The sequence below is a fragment of the Aquarana catesbeiana genome, linkage group LG05 (assembly GCF_042186555.1).
Source record: "Aquarana catesbeiana isolate 2022-GZ linkage group LG05, ASM4218655v1, whole genome shotgun sequence".
Lineage (NCBI taxonomy): Eukaryota > Metazoa > Chordata > Amphibia > Anura > Ranidae > Aquarana > Aquarana catesbeiana.
The window spans coordinates 179,729,369-179,742,365 of record NC_133328.1 but is presented as its reverse complement, the minus strand read 5'-3'; the positions used below and the strand labels follow the sequence as shown (position 1 = coordinate 179,742,365).

The window sequence follows — 12,997 nt, the reverse complement described above, 5'->3', positions numbered from 1 at the left end:
CATGGCCTCTTGGGCCAAAACGGGGCAATTAGAATCAGATCTGTCTCTTCCAGCCGAAACTTCCGGAGGACTTCTGGAATCAGTCTGATTGGCGGAAAGGCATAACATAGGCCTAGAGGCCACGGGTTTGCCAGAGCATCGATCCCCAAGGCTTGGTCTGCCGGGTTCATGGAAAAGAATATCTCCGTCTTGCGGTTGTTTCGGTTTACGAACAAATCCGCTACGGGATAACCCCATCTCTTGGTGAGGTCTGCAAAGACTTCGGGATGAAGGGACCAGTTGTCTCGGTCTATCCTGTGATGGCTGAGATAATCTGCCAGGCAATTGTTTGTCCCCTTCAGGTGTACAGCAGAAATAGAGGCTAGATTCCTCTCTGCCCATGAAAGGATCTCCTGGGCAATGGACTGAAGCCTCCGGCTTCTCGTGCCTCCCTGCTTGTTGATATACGCGACTGTCGCTATATTGTCTGGCAGAATTTGGAGGTTGTGACCCCTGATCTCCATCTGAAAAGACTGGAGGGCTCTCTGGACTGCAAGCAGCTCTCTTTGATTGGATGAGGCCCTTGCCTCCTCTGGGGACCACTCTCCTTGTGCTACTGCATTGCTGAGGTGGGCCCCCCATCCCCAGGAACTCGCATCCGTGGTAATCCTTTGGGAAATGGGAAAGGACCATGGGAGACCTCCTGCTAGGTGCTGACCAGCTCTCCACCACCACAGGCTTCTTTTTATCCTGTCGGGAAGCCAGATCCTTGACTCCAGGGACCTTACGTCCCCGTCCCAGTTTCTTAAAAGAAACCTTTGTAACGGACGCTGACGGAGTCTCGCCCATGGTACTGCGGGAAAACATGAGGTCATAAGACCCACTGCCCTCGACACCTGTCTCAGAGAGACCGACTGGTTGGTCTGCAATGCTGACATAGTCTGGAACACTTTGGTAATCTTCTCCTGAGGAAGAAAAACTCTTTGGTTCACTGAGCAAAAATCGTAACCCAGATAAGTTACTTTCTGGGCCAGAATCAAGGACGATTTTTCTTTGTTTATTAGCCAGCCTAGGGACTGTAAGAAGTCCTGTACAGCCTGGAGATCCTCCAACAGTCTTTGGTATGATTTTGCCACTATCAGGAGGTCGTCTAAGTAAGGGATAACCGTTATTGCCTTTAATCTTAGTGGAGCCAGCGCTTCCCCCAACACCTTCGTAAAGATGCGTGGGGCTGAGGAAAGACCGAAGGGGAGGGCCTGAAATTGAAAGTGTCGGGTCCCCATACTCGTCTTCACTGCCAATCTCAAAAACTTTTGGAAGGCTGGATGGATAGGGATGTGAAGATAAGCATCCCTTAAGTCCAACGTGGCCATAAAGCAGTTTGGGTATAGTAGGTTTTTGATTGTAAAAACCGTCTCCATACGGAAATGCTTGTATCTGATGGACTTGTTTAAGGTCCGGAGATTCAGGATAAGTCGAAACTTTCCTGCCGGCTTTCTGACCACAAATACATGGGAATAGAATCCCTTGCCCTGCTCTGATCGAGGAACAGGAATCAGTACTTTTTGATCTAATAAGTCTCCGATCTGGAGACCCAGAGCCCTCGCTTTCTCCCAATCTTGTGGAGGAAATGTGACCAACAAACGTTCTGGTGGTTGGTGAACAAACTCCAGCCTGTACCCGTTGGTCACTAGGTCCAGGACGAAGGGGCTCAGAGTGACTGCTGCCCACTGTGGGATGAAGGCCCTCAATCTCCCTCCCACCGGGGAACACAAATCACTGCGGCTTGGCGGGCTGTTGAGGAGGGTTAAACAGCACTCCCCCTTTGCCTCTGCCTTTGTGCCCAGTCCAATGCTTTTTCGGCCTGCTGTCCTTTTCTCTAGGACTCTGTTGCCTGCTTTGGCCACGAAAACATTTTCTGGCTGTCTGAACTCTCTTTTTCTCTGGAAACGCCTTTTTCTTATCAGCCGTGCGTTCCAGTGCCTCCTGTAGACCTGGGCCAAATAAATGATCGCCAGTTAAAGGAAGGCCACAAAGGCGCAACTTGGAGGCCGAGTCCCCTGACCAGGTCTTAAGCCAAAGGCTTCTCCTGGCCGAGTTCACTAGAGCCGAAGTCCTGGCTGACATTCTTACCGACTCAGCGGAAGAATCTGCCAAAAAACCCACTGCCTGAAATAGGAGAGGAAAAGACTTTAAAATTTGCTCTCTGGAGGTACCTGCTGACAGATGTGACTGAATCTGAGTCAACCAAACCTCCAGATTTTTGGCCACACAAGTGGAAGCCAGAGCTGGTTTCAGGTTTCCAACTGCTGAGTCCCAGGCTCTGTGGAGAAGGATATCCCCCCTCTTGTCCATCGGATCCTTAAGCGTACCCATATCATCGAACGCCAGATCCGAGTTTTTTTAAACCTTTGAAAGAGGTGCATCTAACTTGGGATTCTTATTCCATGGCTGCGCAGTGTCCTCATCAAAAGGAAACCTCCTTTTTAGGTTACTAGAGAAGAATGGTTTTCTCTCAGGATTATCCCATTCCAGTTTAATAGTATCAACCAAAGAACTATGAACTGGAAAAACTCTCGATTTTCTCTTATGCAATCCTTTATACATAAGATCATGTTTGGATAACTGAACCACTTCCTCTTTTAATTCAAGGGTAGTATAGATAGCCTTTAATAAGTCATCTACATCCTCAACAGATAACTTAAATCTTGAGCCTCGAGTGGATTCTCTATCTCTGGGCTCTGTATCTGACCCTGATTCTTCCAGAGAAGAACGGGTAGATCTGACCTCAGCCTCAGAGTCCTCACTCTCTGCCTGCTGAGGAGTGCTTACTGACGCCTTCAGTGAAGACGGACTCTCTGCTGGAGTCTGGAGCTTGTCAATAAGCGTTCTAAAGGAACTGAAGGTGGACGCAAGCTCATCCCTAACAGAAGTAAGCATCTTCTGGCAAGAGGCAACCGGGTCATCCTTTACTAGGCCTTCTATACAGGTGCGACAAACTGCTTTGCTCCATGAGGAGCTCAATTTGTTTGCGCAAACCGCACATTTCCTTTTAAGTGGCTGCGCTTGGGCCTTGTCCTGAGTCTTGGTCTGCAAAAAAAATAAATGACCCACGATGTAATTAAAGCCACCCAATCACTCCGTAACACCACGTGCAGGAGGGAGGAAATGTGTCCCCTTACACCCACTACTACAGAGGGGGGAGGGGGAGGGAACACTCACAGGGATAGCAAGGTGGTGACAGAACACCCCAGGCTTACCTGTGAGGTGCTGGTGTTGGGAACTGCATCCGCTGCCTGTGCAGGTACTGCAGGAGGATCCATTCTGCCCCTCTTGGTCATCCACAGCCTGGCTGCTTAACACCAAGAAACACAAGCAGCCAGCGTTCTCTGTTCGCGCCGTTTATGAAGACTGGAACCTCGTCTCCGGCGCCCGATGATGAGGTCATATGCCCCGGATGTAACCCTCTCCAGGCACTTCCTGTGGGCCAGCTTGGAGCGCAATAGCTCCGCCCCCTCGAGCGCTGCGGCTTCCTCCATTCCCTGCTCAGATCAGCCACGCTGTCGGCAGGGAAGGACAACCGAAGCTCAGCTGAGCTATAGCGCAATGCACTGCGCTAGGGGCACGACCTCACACCGGTCCTGGCCCTCTCCAGGCACTGAGGACAGGGAACAGCAGCACAGCCAACCTCCCCAGCGGTGTGCTGCTTCTGGCAGAGGAAGAGGTAAGTGATATGCCCCAGAAAATAGCCATACAAAGCCCCTGCTTATAAGGCCTATGGGAGCAGGTTCCATGAACATGTTACCCCCCGTCCGGAGGAAACACAAATAACTGACATGGGCCTGGAGGACCGCCCTTTTATCTGGTGGGGGTGACGTGTTTCCTGTCCTGGTAGGAGGAGCCCAAGGTCTCATGGGCTGTCCTGGAAGATGCTTGGAGAAAATTCTATTTGCAGTGTCAGCAGCTTACACGTTTGAGTTAGCGCAAAGTTATTTGCTTTTTCCATATACGGGATCCTTCCAGAGCCTGGAGTGGTTCTGTGAGGTCAAGTAAGTGCACTCCTGTGACCAGCAAGAGAAGTGGGGCCAAGAGATTTTTGGCCATACTTATCTTTTAAAGGTATGGACTGATGTGAATGAGTAGTATTTCCCTCGTACGTGTTACTTTTAAAGCCGGCCAGGATTTACGTAAGCGAATGTAGCGTTCACCAAACTACTGTACTATGGTCTAAAGATAGCTGGCTCAGACTAAATGACCTCTTTAAAGTGACACAAAATTTTGATGTAAGAAAAAAACACCCACCGACTTTCATTAGAACTCTTTGCTCTAACACTCTGCTGTGCTTGCCTTGGGGTCACTCATGTGTGCTCGCATAGCTGCCTGTGTATGTGTGTCTATGGGACAAAATATTTACAAAAAATTTTACAGCGCACACATACAAGAATGACATTTCCTGCAAGGCTAGTTAAAAACACCTGAACATATTCAAAAAATACGGGGGTTTGGTCACACTATATGGTCATACAGTGCTAAGCCCACTTACTGCGACAAAGTACCCCGAATTAGTGGGTCCTACTCTAGTAATAGAATGGAAGATCCTTTGTCTCAACCATGGGAGCTAAACTCCTCTATGTGGGAGAACTGAAGGGGATACATCCTATACACTGGTGGCCACTAAATAAGAGGTAATGAGGAGGGGGAGGGGTGCTCCAGCCCAAAAGACCTGGTCAGGGCCTATTACAATATACAAGAACATATTTGGGTTGCACACCATACAGTAAGTTTAAATTCAAGATGGTGCTGCTATAAGACCTACAAACAGTACAAAATATTTTACAGCGCACACATACAAGAATGACATTTCCTGCAGGGCTAGTATAAAACACCTGAACATATTCAAAAAATACGGGGGTTTGGTCACACTATTTGGTCATATAGTGCTAAGCCCACTTACTGCGACAAAGTACCCCGAATTAGTGGCTCCTACTCTAGTAATAGAATGGAAGATCCTTTGTCTCAACCATGGGAGTTAAACTCCTCTATGTGGGAGAACTGAAGGGGGAAAAAAAAACACCCACCGAATTTCATTAGAACTCTTTGCTCTAACACTCTGCTCTGCTTGCCTTGGGGTCACTCATGTGTGCTCGCATAGCTGCCTGTGTATGTGTGTCTATGGGACACACAGAGCATAGCTTAGCCCCACCCCCTTCTCACTGGCCGTGATTGACAGCAACGGGAGCCAATGGCTCCTGCTGCTGTGTCTGAGCCAATCAGGAGAAAGACTCGGGAGATCCTCCGCTCTCGTGCACATCGCTGGATCGGGGTCAGGTAAGTATTAGGGGGCGGGGCTGCAGTCTGAAGGTTTTTTCTTCAGCCTTTAGAACTACTTGAAGGCTAATAACAGATCACATACCTAAGCACTTATAGACCTTTTTCTAATCAAAAGGTCCTTCATTTTTGGTAAGTCATTCTAGCTTAGGGGGGAAATGAGCACTTGGCACTTTATCGTGTCGAGCACTTGAATATTGGTGAAGAGGAGTGCAATTAGTATTTTTTTTTTTTTTTAAAACATGTTTATTCAGAAAAAACAAATAAAGAAGCATACAAGCATATTTTACAATATACATATCTCCTGTATAAGTGAGTGGTATACATATGGATTTACAAACTGAGTAAAATAAACTAGAAAACACTGGCACTTTTGTAATAGTATTCAGTACATGTTAGTAGAACACAAAACTTTCTGGGTATTCCCTGCTTGTGGTATGTTATCATTATTATGTAGACCTTAGGACAATTCCCAACACCAATACTCTTATTGTGTATATATATCTATACATCACATGTATTTGTATTGTTAATCCACGTATCCCAGACCTTATTGTACTTATCAGGACACCCCCTGTGTTTATATATAACCTTTTTGTAGGGTAGGGACAGGGCCGGACTTCCCACAAGGCCACTGAGGCCAGGCCTCGGGGCGGCAGTGGTACAGGGGCGGCGCCGCGGCCGCCCACAGGCTATTTTTTTTTTTTTTCTCAGAGTATGGGGCACGGCCGCAGCGGGGTGTGTTATCAGAAAGCCACTACGCTGTGGCATTCTGGGAGCTGTAGTCCAGGCCAGCGCCCTGTGATTTGCCGAACAGGGTCATGTGCGGGCGGCCGTCATGGGCACCTTTTGATTGGCCCAGGGGAGCTGGTCACTGTGGAGGCAGGGCTGGTCTGTGGGTGATCGCGACCACTTGCCTCTCTGCCTGGCGTGCTGTATGTCTAAGGTCTCTCTCTCATCTACCCCCTCACAGTCAGTGTACCCTCTCTCTATCAGCCCGTCCCTCTCTCTATGCCCCGCCCCTCTCGGTTAGCCCGTCCCTTTCTGTCAGTGCTCCCCCTCTGTCAACCCCCCTCTATCAGCCCACCCTTCTGTCAGCCCCTCCTCTCTGTCAGTGCCCTCCCCCCTCTGTCAGTGCCCTCCCCCCTCTGTCAGTGCCCACCCCCCTCTGTCAGTGCCCACCCCCCTCTGTCAGTGCCCTCCCCTCCCTCTGTCAGTGCCCTCCCCTCCCTCTGTCAGTGCCCCCCCTCTCTATCAGAGCTCACCCCCCTGTCAGTACCCCCCCTCTGTCAGCCGCAGCAGAGTGCACCATGCCAGCCAGCCACCCACTGACCTACAGCAGGGAGCCAGGCCAGCCTCCCGCAGCAGTGTGCACCGTGCCAGCCACCCACCCACTGAAAACCAGAAAACCAGCCAGCCACAACAGGAGCCACCCACGGTGACCCACCCACACCAGGGGGCCAGCCAGCCACAGCAGGGTGCTGACCAGCCACCCACTGGGACCAGCCACAGAGGACGTGGGAGTCAGCCACCAACAGGAGCCAGCCACCAACAGCAGCCAGCCACAGAGGACACGGGAGCCAGCCAGCTGCAAAGGACACAGGATCCAGCCAGCCACCAACAGGAGCCAGCCACAGAGGACGCGGGAGCCAGCCAGCCACAGAGGACACGGGAGCCAGCCAGCCACAGAGGACGCGGGAGCCAGCCAGCCACCAACAGGAGTCAGCCACAGAGGACGCGGGAGTCGGCAACATCTGCAGTACCCATAGTTAAGGTAAGAGGAGCGCTACACAGTGCCAATTTTATTTTTACTTTGTGAGAGGTTGGGGCAGGGGTGAGAGTCATGGCACAAGGAGGGTGTCCCATGAGGAACAGAGTGAATGAAGGTGTTCACTGTACACTCTGTTAGATAGAGCCCCCCTCCAGGTCCCATTATACTCCTTTTCAGTCTCTAATGGGACCTGGTGGGGACTCTTTCTAACAGATTCTATAATGGACACTGAATGGGCCTGTGTTAGAGAGACCCCCCTCCAGGTCCCATTAGACTCCTTTTGAAGTCTCCAATGGGTCCTGGAGGAGGTCTCTCTCTAACAGAGACTTTCTAATGGACACTGTTAGAGAGAGACCCCCCCCTCCAGGTCTGTTGTAGTCTCTAATGGGGCCTGGAAGGGACACTTTCTAACAGCAGGGAGCCAGGCCAGCCACCTGCAGCAGGGTGCACTGTGCCTGCCAGCCACCCACCCACTGACCCACAGCAGGGAGCCTACTGGCCGCTAGCCATGGCCTGTGCTTTCCGCTGGCCTGTGGGTCTTGCTGGCCATGGCCAGCTCCCAGCAGGATCAAGAGGCCATGACCAGCTCACAGCAGGACCCACAGTGTTGAGGGCTATTTTTAGACTGGGCACTGACCTGGGGCAGGGTAAATAGGGTGTATGGGGGGGGTAGATGGTATGTGGGGTTCATCGCTGAGGGGTCTCTCACCTCAGCGATGGCAGCTGCCTGTGCCAGCTCAGCAGGTCCCTGCGCTGATGGGCACTGGTGAGGCTGCGCTGATGGGCACTGGTGATGGTGAGCTGATTCGGTGGGTCAGTGGGCCACTTGACTGGACTTGCCCCCAGGCATAAGGCTGCCAGCCCTGCCCTGTCGGACGCCGCCCCCCCCCCTCCACACTAACATAGCAGCATGGCAGGTCCATGCCTTTTCTAATATCACTGCACTGCCCCCTCCCCACACTGCCTTTCTTATTCATACAAAACATGAAGCGCGGCCGCTCTAGACAAAGAGCAGGACTTTTTAAGTTAAGAAGTGGGTGATTGGTTGCTAGGCAGCGGGGCGGTCCCAGCAATAAGTCACTCACTTTTAACGTGAAAAGTCCCGCCCGTTGTCCAGAGCGGCCAGGCTCCATGTCTTGTGTGAATAAGGTAGGGTTCTTTGGGGAGGGGGGAGTGCTGTGCTGTAAAGAAGTTTGATATTGAGAGAGGACTGTGATGGGGGTCAGTCTGTGATTGAAGGGGTCAGTCTGTGATTTGGGGGGTCAGTCTTTGATAGGGAGTCTGTGATGGGTTAGGACCAGTTTGTGATGGGGGGTCAGTCTATGATGGGGGCTCTGCTATGGGTCAGGTCAGTCTGTGATGGGGGGTCAGTCTGTAATGAGGGGTCTGTGATTTGGGGGGTCAGTCTGTAATGGGGGTCTGTGATGGGGGTCAGTCTGTAATGAGGGGTCTGTGATTTGGGGGGTCAGTCTGTGATGGGGGGTCAGCCTGTGATGGGTCAGTCTGTAATGAGGCAGGGGGGATGTGACGTAAGGGGGGGGGGGCGGGCTAAGGACACTGATGTAAAAGGGGGTTGTGATGTAAAAGGGGGTATGTGATGTAAAGGGGGGACTGAGGACACTGATGCAAAAGGGGGTCTGTGATGTGATGTGAAGGGGGGGGACTGAAGACACTGATGTAAAAGGGGGTCTGTGATTTCTGCACTAGCAAAACACAGGTCTCTCCAAGGGCAATAGAAAACAATTGTTTTCTATGTGTCCTGTTCACACTGCAACAGCGCCACTGCGTGCTGAGCAGAGTGGTGCAAAATGCATACTGTTTCTATGCACTGCAACTGAGCTGTGGTGCATAAAAATGAATTAAATGTATTTGCATAAAGAACTAGTTACGATCATCTTTGGGTCAAGAAGGACTGAACAGTTTAGCTTTACTTGCCATTGAGTCAGAACTTTTAAATACTTTGTCCTACGAAGATATTATCGATGAGTTTGCCAAAAGAAAAGTTAGAACTAAAAAATTGTAGGGAGTTTCTTACTGCTATAATCTTTAAAAGGCATTTTCTGCATTACAGAGTATTTTCAGTCTGTTCAATTAAAGCCAGTTATTTTCAGTGTTCTCGTGTGTGGAGATATGTTTTTAATTGATCTATTGTAGCAGTCAACGATAAAGGACAAGAATGGTGGTGTGTGTGTGTGTGTGTGTGTGTGTGTGTGTGTGTGTGTGGCATTGAAGGACCCGGCCTTGGGGCGGCAAAGGGAGTAAATCCGGGCCTGGGTAGGGACAAGTTTACCACTTTAATCCAAGCCTGAAAAGTAGGAGGGACGACCCTCATCCAATATCTTGCTACTAGTTTTCTGGCACAAAAGAGTGTTTCATACAGTAAAGTAGCTGTAAATTTGTCTATGGTGGCATCTGGAAGTAGCCCCAATACGCATAGCCTTGATGCCCATATCGTCATGCAAGAATTTAATAATTTGAGTCCAGTAACTCTGGATAGCCGGACAGGACCACATAAGGTGAAAAAAGGAGCTTGATAAGCTTGTGCACCGTGGACATTGGGTATTCTGGTTTTGGGAGAACTTAGCTATTCTAGCTGGTGTGAGGTAGGATTTATGGATTATGTACAGCTGCGTCACACGCTCCGGGAGCCTAGGGGATACCTTTTTAACGTTTTCCAGGACCTCATCCCAATCAGCATCCTCCACTGGGCCTATGTCCTATGAACTTTTTGCGATCACTTCGCACTTTATGTATTTTACCGTTTCATATTGCACTTTTTGTTTATATGCATTTTGGTATTGAATTACGAATGTCATATATGTATTATAACACACTTTATTTGTCATGTTTTTCAAAAAGTGTGTTTTTACATTAGCTCCCCCTTATCACATATAACCCACATTTCACAAAGTTAGCTAATTGCACTTTGAGGGGTGCAGCTTATTTATTATTCATATTGTTTATTTAGTCACAGCGCGGGGTTCTTTTCTATTTTTCACGTTTTGCTATATATGTAGATGTGACTTCCCTAATTTTGGAACTTCCAGGAAATAATTGGGCAGACTTCAGAGATGACACAGTAAGCAGCAGAAGCACTACAAGTGACAGCAGAGCATGCCTGTAGGGTAGAGCCCAGCACACAGACAGCACAGGGGGAGATCACACCTGATCTATGCTCGCTCACCTCGGCTCTCTCACCATCTCCTTCCTCCAGATAATGTCACAAATCCCATCCAACTACCGGACTAGTCCATGCTTCTAATCCCAGAGCAACTGCAGAGACCCCGGACTACAGTCTGTCCGAGGGGAACTTCATCATTACCACGTGGTGGGAATGAGACATAAACAAACCGCTGTGGTGTCTTGTACACACCTGTGCAGTGATCGCTATTTATTCTTACCTCTTCTAATATCTGGAATGATATTCATTTTAAAGCAAGTGAAAATTATATTTTCTTCCACATCACCACCCCTATTTTTAGTGTTTATTGGATTGCTCCGTTACCCTAGTAACATGGAAGCAATGAACGGACGCTTCACAGGGACTGCTGATGATTGGACGGATCAGAAACTGCCTGCTTAGTAATGAGAAGCCTTAGCCTATAGCAGAGACGCTTCGTTACCACGTGACCTATAGGCTTTGTCTGTACAATTTGTCAAAACAGAAAAAAGTTTGGTCGTTTAAAATTGTGTTCTGTTTCTCTTCCTTATTGTAGCTGGAGATATACATGTATTATGAAGCCGTGCTGCTGTCCTCACAGCCCTGATCGCAAAATGTGGGGGGAGGAGCAGGAGTACACAGGCCACGCCCACTGACCAATGACAGCGCCGAGAGCTCAAAGCTTTTAGATAGTAGGATTGAGGGGGCGGAGCCTGCTTCTGAGACAGCCAATTAAGTGCGAGCGCGCGGCGAGAGGGCTTTACCTTACTGCGTCACTCGGATGAAGTATCAGTTTGTGATTGATTATCTCTAGAGGAGGAGCACGATTCGTCAGTTCTCAGTCACGCCCACCTCAATGTCTTCCTGCAGAACCACAGCTGGATACTAAGAGGGCGGAGACTATTACTATGGGATTTAGAGAGAGGGGGCGGGCATTTACTGAAGCCGAGTCGGACATTTTTACTAAGGATCGGAGAAAACCATGGGCGGGTCTAGGCCGGCTACGCCACCTACCAATGTCACCAACGTAAGAAATAAAAAACGCCATGTGGCACTAAAAGCGCAGAATGAGGGGGAGGAGCCGAGAGCACCAAAGCTGTCAAGCAAGAGTACACAGGCCACGCCTACTGACCAATGGCAGAGCTGTGAGCTCAAAGCTGTTAAGACAGCAGGATTGAGCCTGCTTCGGAGACAGCCAATTAAGTGCGAGCGCGCGGCGAGAGGTCGTTACTTTACTGCGTCACTCGGAGGAAGGATCAGTTTGTGACTGATCATCTCTAGAAGAGGACCACGATTCGTCAGTTCTCCGTCACGCCCACCTCAATGTCTTCCTGCAGAAGCACAGCTGGATACTAAAAGGGCGGAGACTATCACTATGGGATTTAGAGAGAGAGGGGGCGGGCATTTACTGAAGCAGAGTCGGACGTTTTTACTAATAGATCGGAGAAAACCATGGGCGGGTCTAGGCCGGCTACGCCACCCACCGATGTCACCAGTGAGAACTAAAAAACGCCATGTGTCACGAAAAGCGGAGAATGAGGGGGAGGAGCCGAGGGCACCAAAGCTGTCAAGCAGGATTACACAGGCCACGCCTACTGACCAATGGCAGAGCCGCGAGCTCAAAGCTGTTAGACGGTAGGATTGAGGGGGCGGAGCCTGCTCCGGAGAACAGTTAGAGAGACAGCCAATCAAGTGTGAGCGCGCGGCGAGAGGGCTTTACCTTACTGCGTCACTCGGAGGGAGGATCAGTCTGCGATTGACCACCTAGTCTGCGATTGACCACCTAGTCTGCGATTGACCACCTAGAGGAGGAGCACAATTCGGCTATTCTCTGTCACTCCCACCTCCATGTCTTCCTACAGCATCACAGTTGCACGCTAAGAGGGCGGAGACTATCACTAGGGGAGTTAAAGAGAGGGGGCGGGCATTTACTGAAGCCCAGTCGGACATATTTACTACAGGATCGGAGGAACCATGGGCGGGTCTAGGCCTGCTACCTCACCCACCGATGCCATTAGTGTAAGAAAAACAAACGCCATGTGTCACTGACAGTGAAGAGGTAAATCCCCAATCTGATCATTTACATATTCAGTATGAAAGAGACCCTGTCATTATCTGTATTATCTATTAATAATGATAGATATAAGACTAGCTCATAACAAACGATAATAATTGAAGCTATTGATAGATAATAATGGAAGCGAAAAATAATAGATTATAATGATGTTTTTTATTATTATTAGTATCCATCTACTATTGTTAGCTTATTCCAATCGTCAACATGCTACTGTATATTAACCACTTGCTTACTGGGCACCTAAACCCCCCTCCTGCCCAGACCAATTTTCAGCTTTTAGCGCTGACACCCTTTGAATGACAATTGCGCAGTCATACAACACTGTACCCAAATAAAAGTTTTATCTTTTTTTTCCCCCACAAATAGAGCTTTGTTTTGGTGGTATCTGATCACCTCTGGGTTTTTTATTTTTTGTTAAAAAAAATTAAAAAGACCAATTTAAAAAAAAAAAAAAAAGTTTTATATTTTTTTTTTAATAAATTTTGCAAACATGTAATATTTCTCCTTCATTGATGTACGCTGATGAGGCTACACTGATGGGCACTAATAGGCGGCACTGATGTGTGGCACTAAAGGCCATTGATGTGGCACTGATAGCTGGCATGATGGGTGGCAGTGATGGGCACTGATTGGCACTGGTAGGTGACACTGATAGGCAGCACTGCTAGATGGCACTGATTGG

The 12,997-nt window shown here is 49.2% G+C and overlaps 1 protein-coding gene across 1 annotated transcript in view; it reads right to left on the bottom strand.

Moving 5' to 3' along the window:
• Nucleotides 1–12,116, bottom strand: part of LOC141144580 (serine/threonine-protein kinase ULK4-like) — a 580,148-nt gene extending 568,032 nt beyond the window's left edge. The window contains exon 1 of the mRNA XM_073630403.1: nucleotides 11,959–12,116. The gene's annotated coding sequence lies outside the window, so the exon portion shown is untranslated. The remainder of the gene's footprint in view (nucleotides 1–11,958) is intronic.
• Between the last annotated feature and the right edge of the window lie 881 nt (nucleotides 12,117–12,997).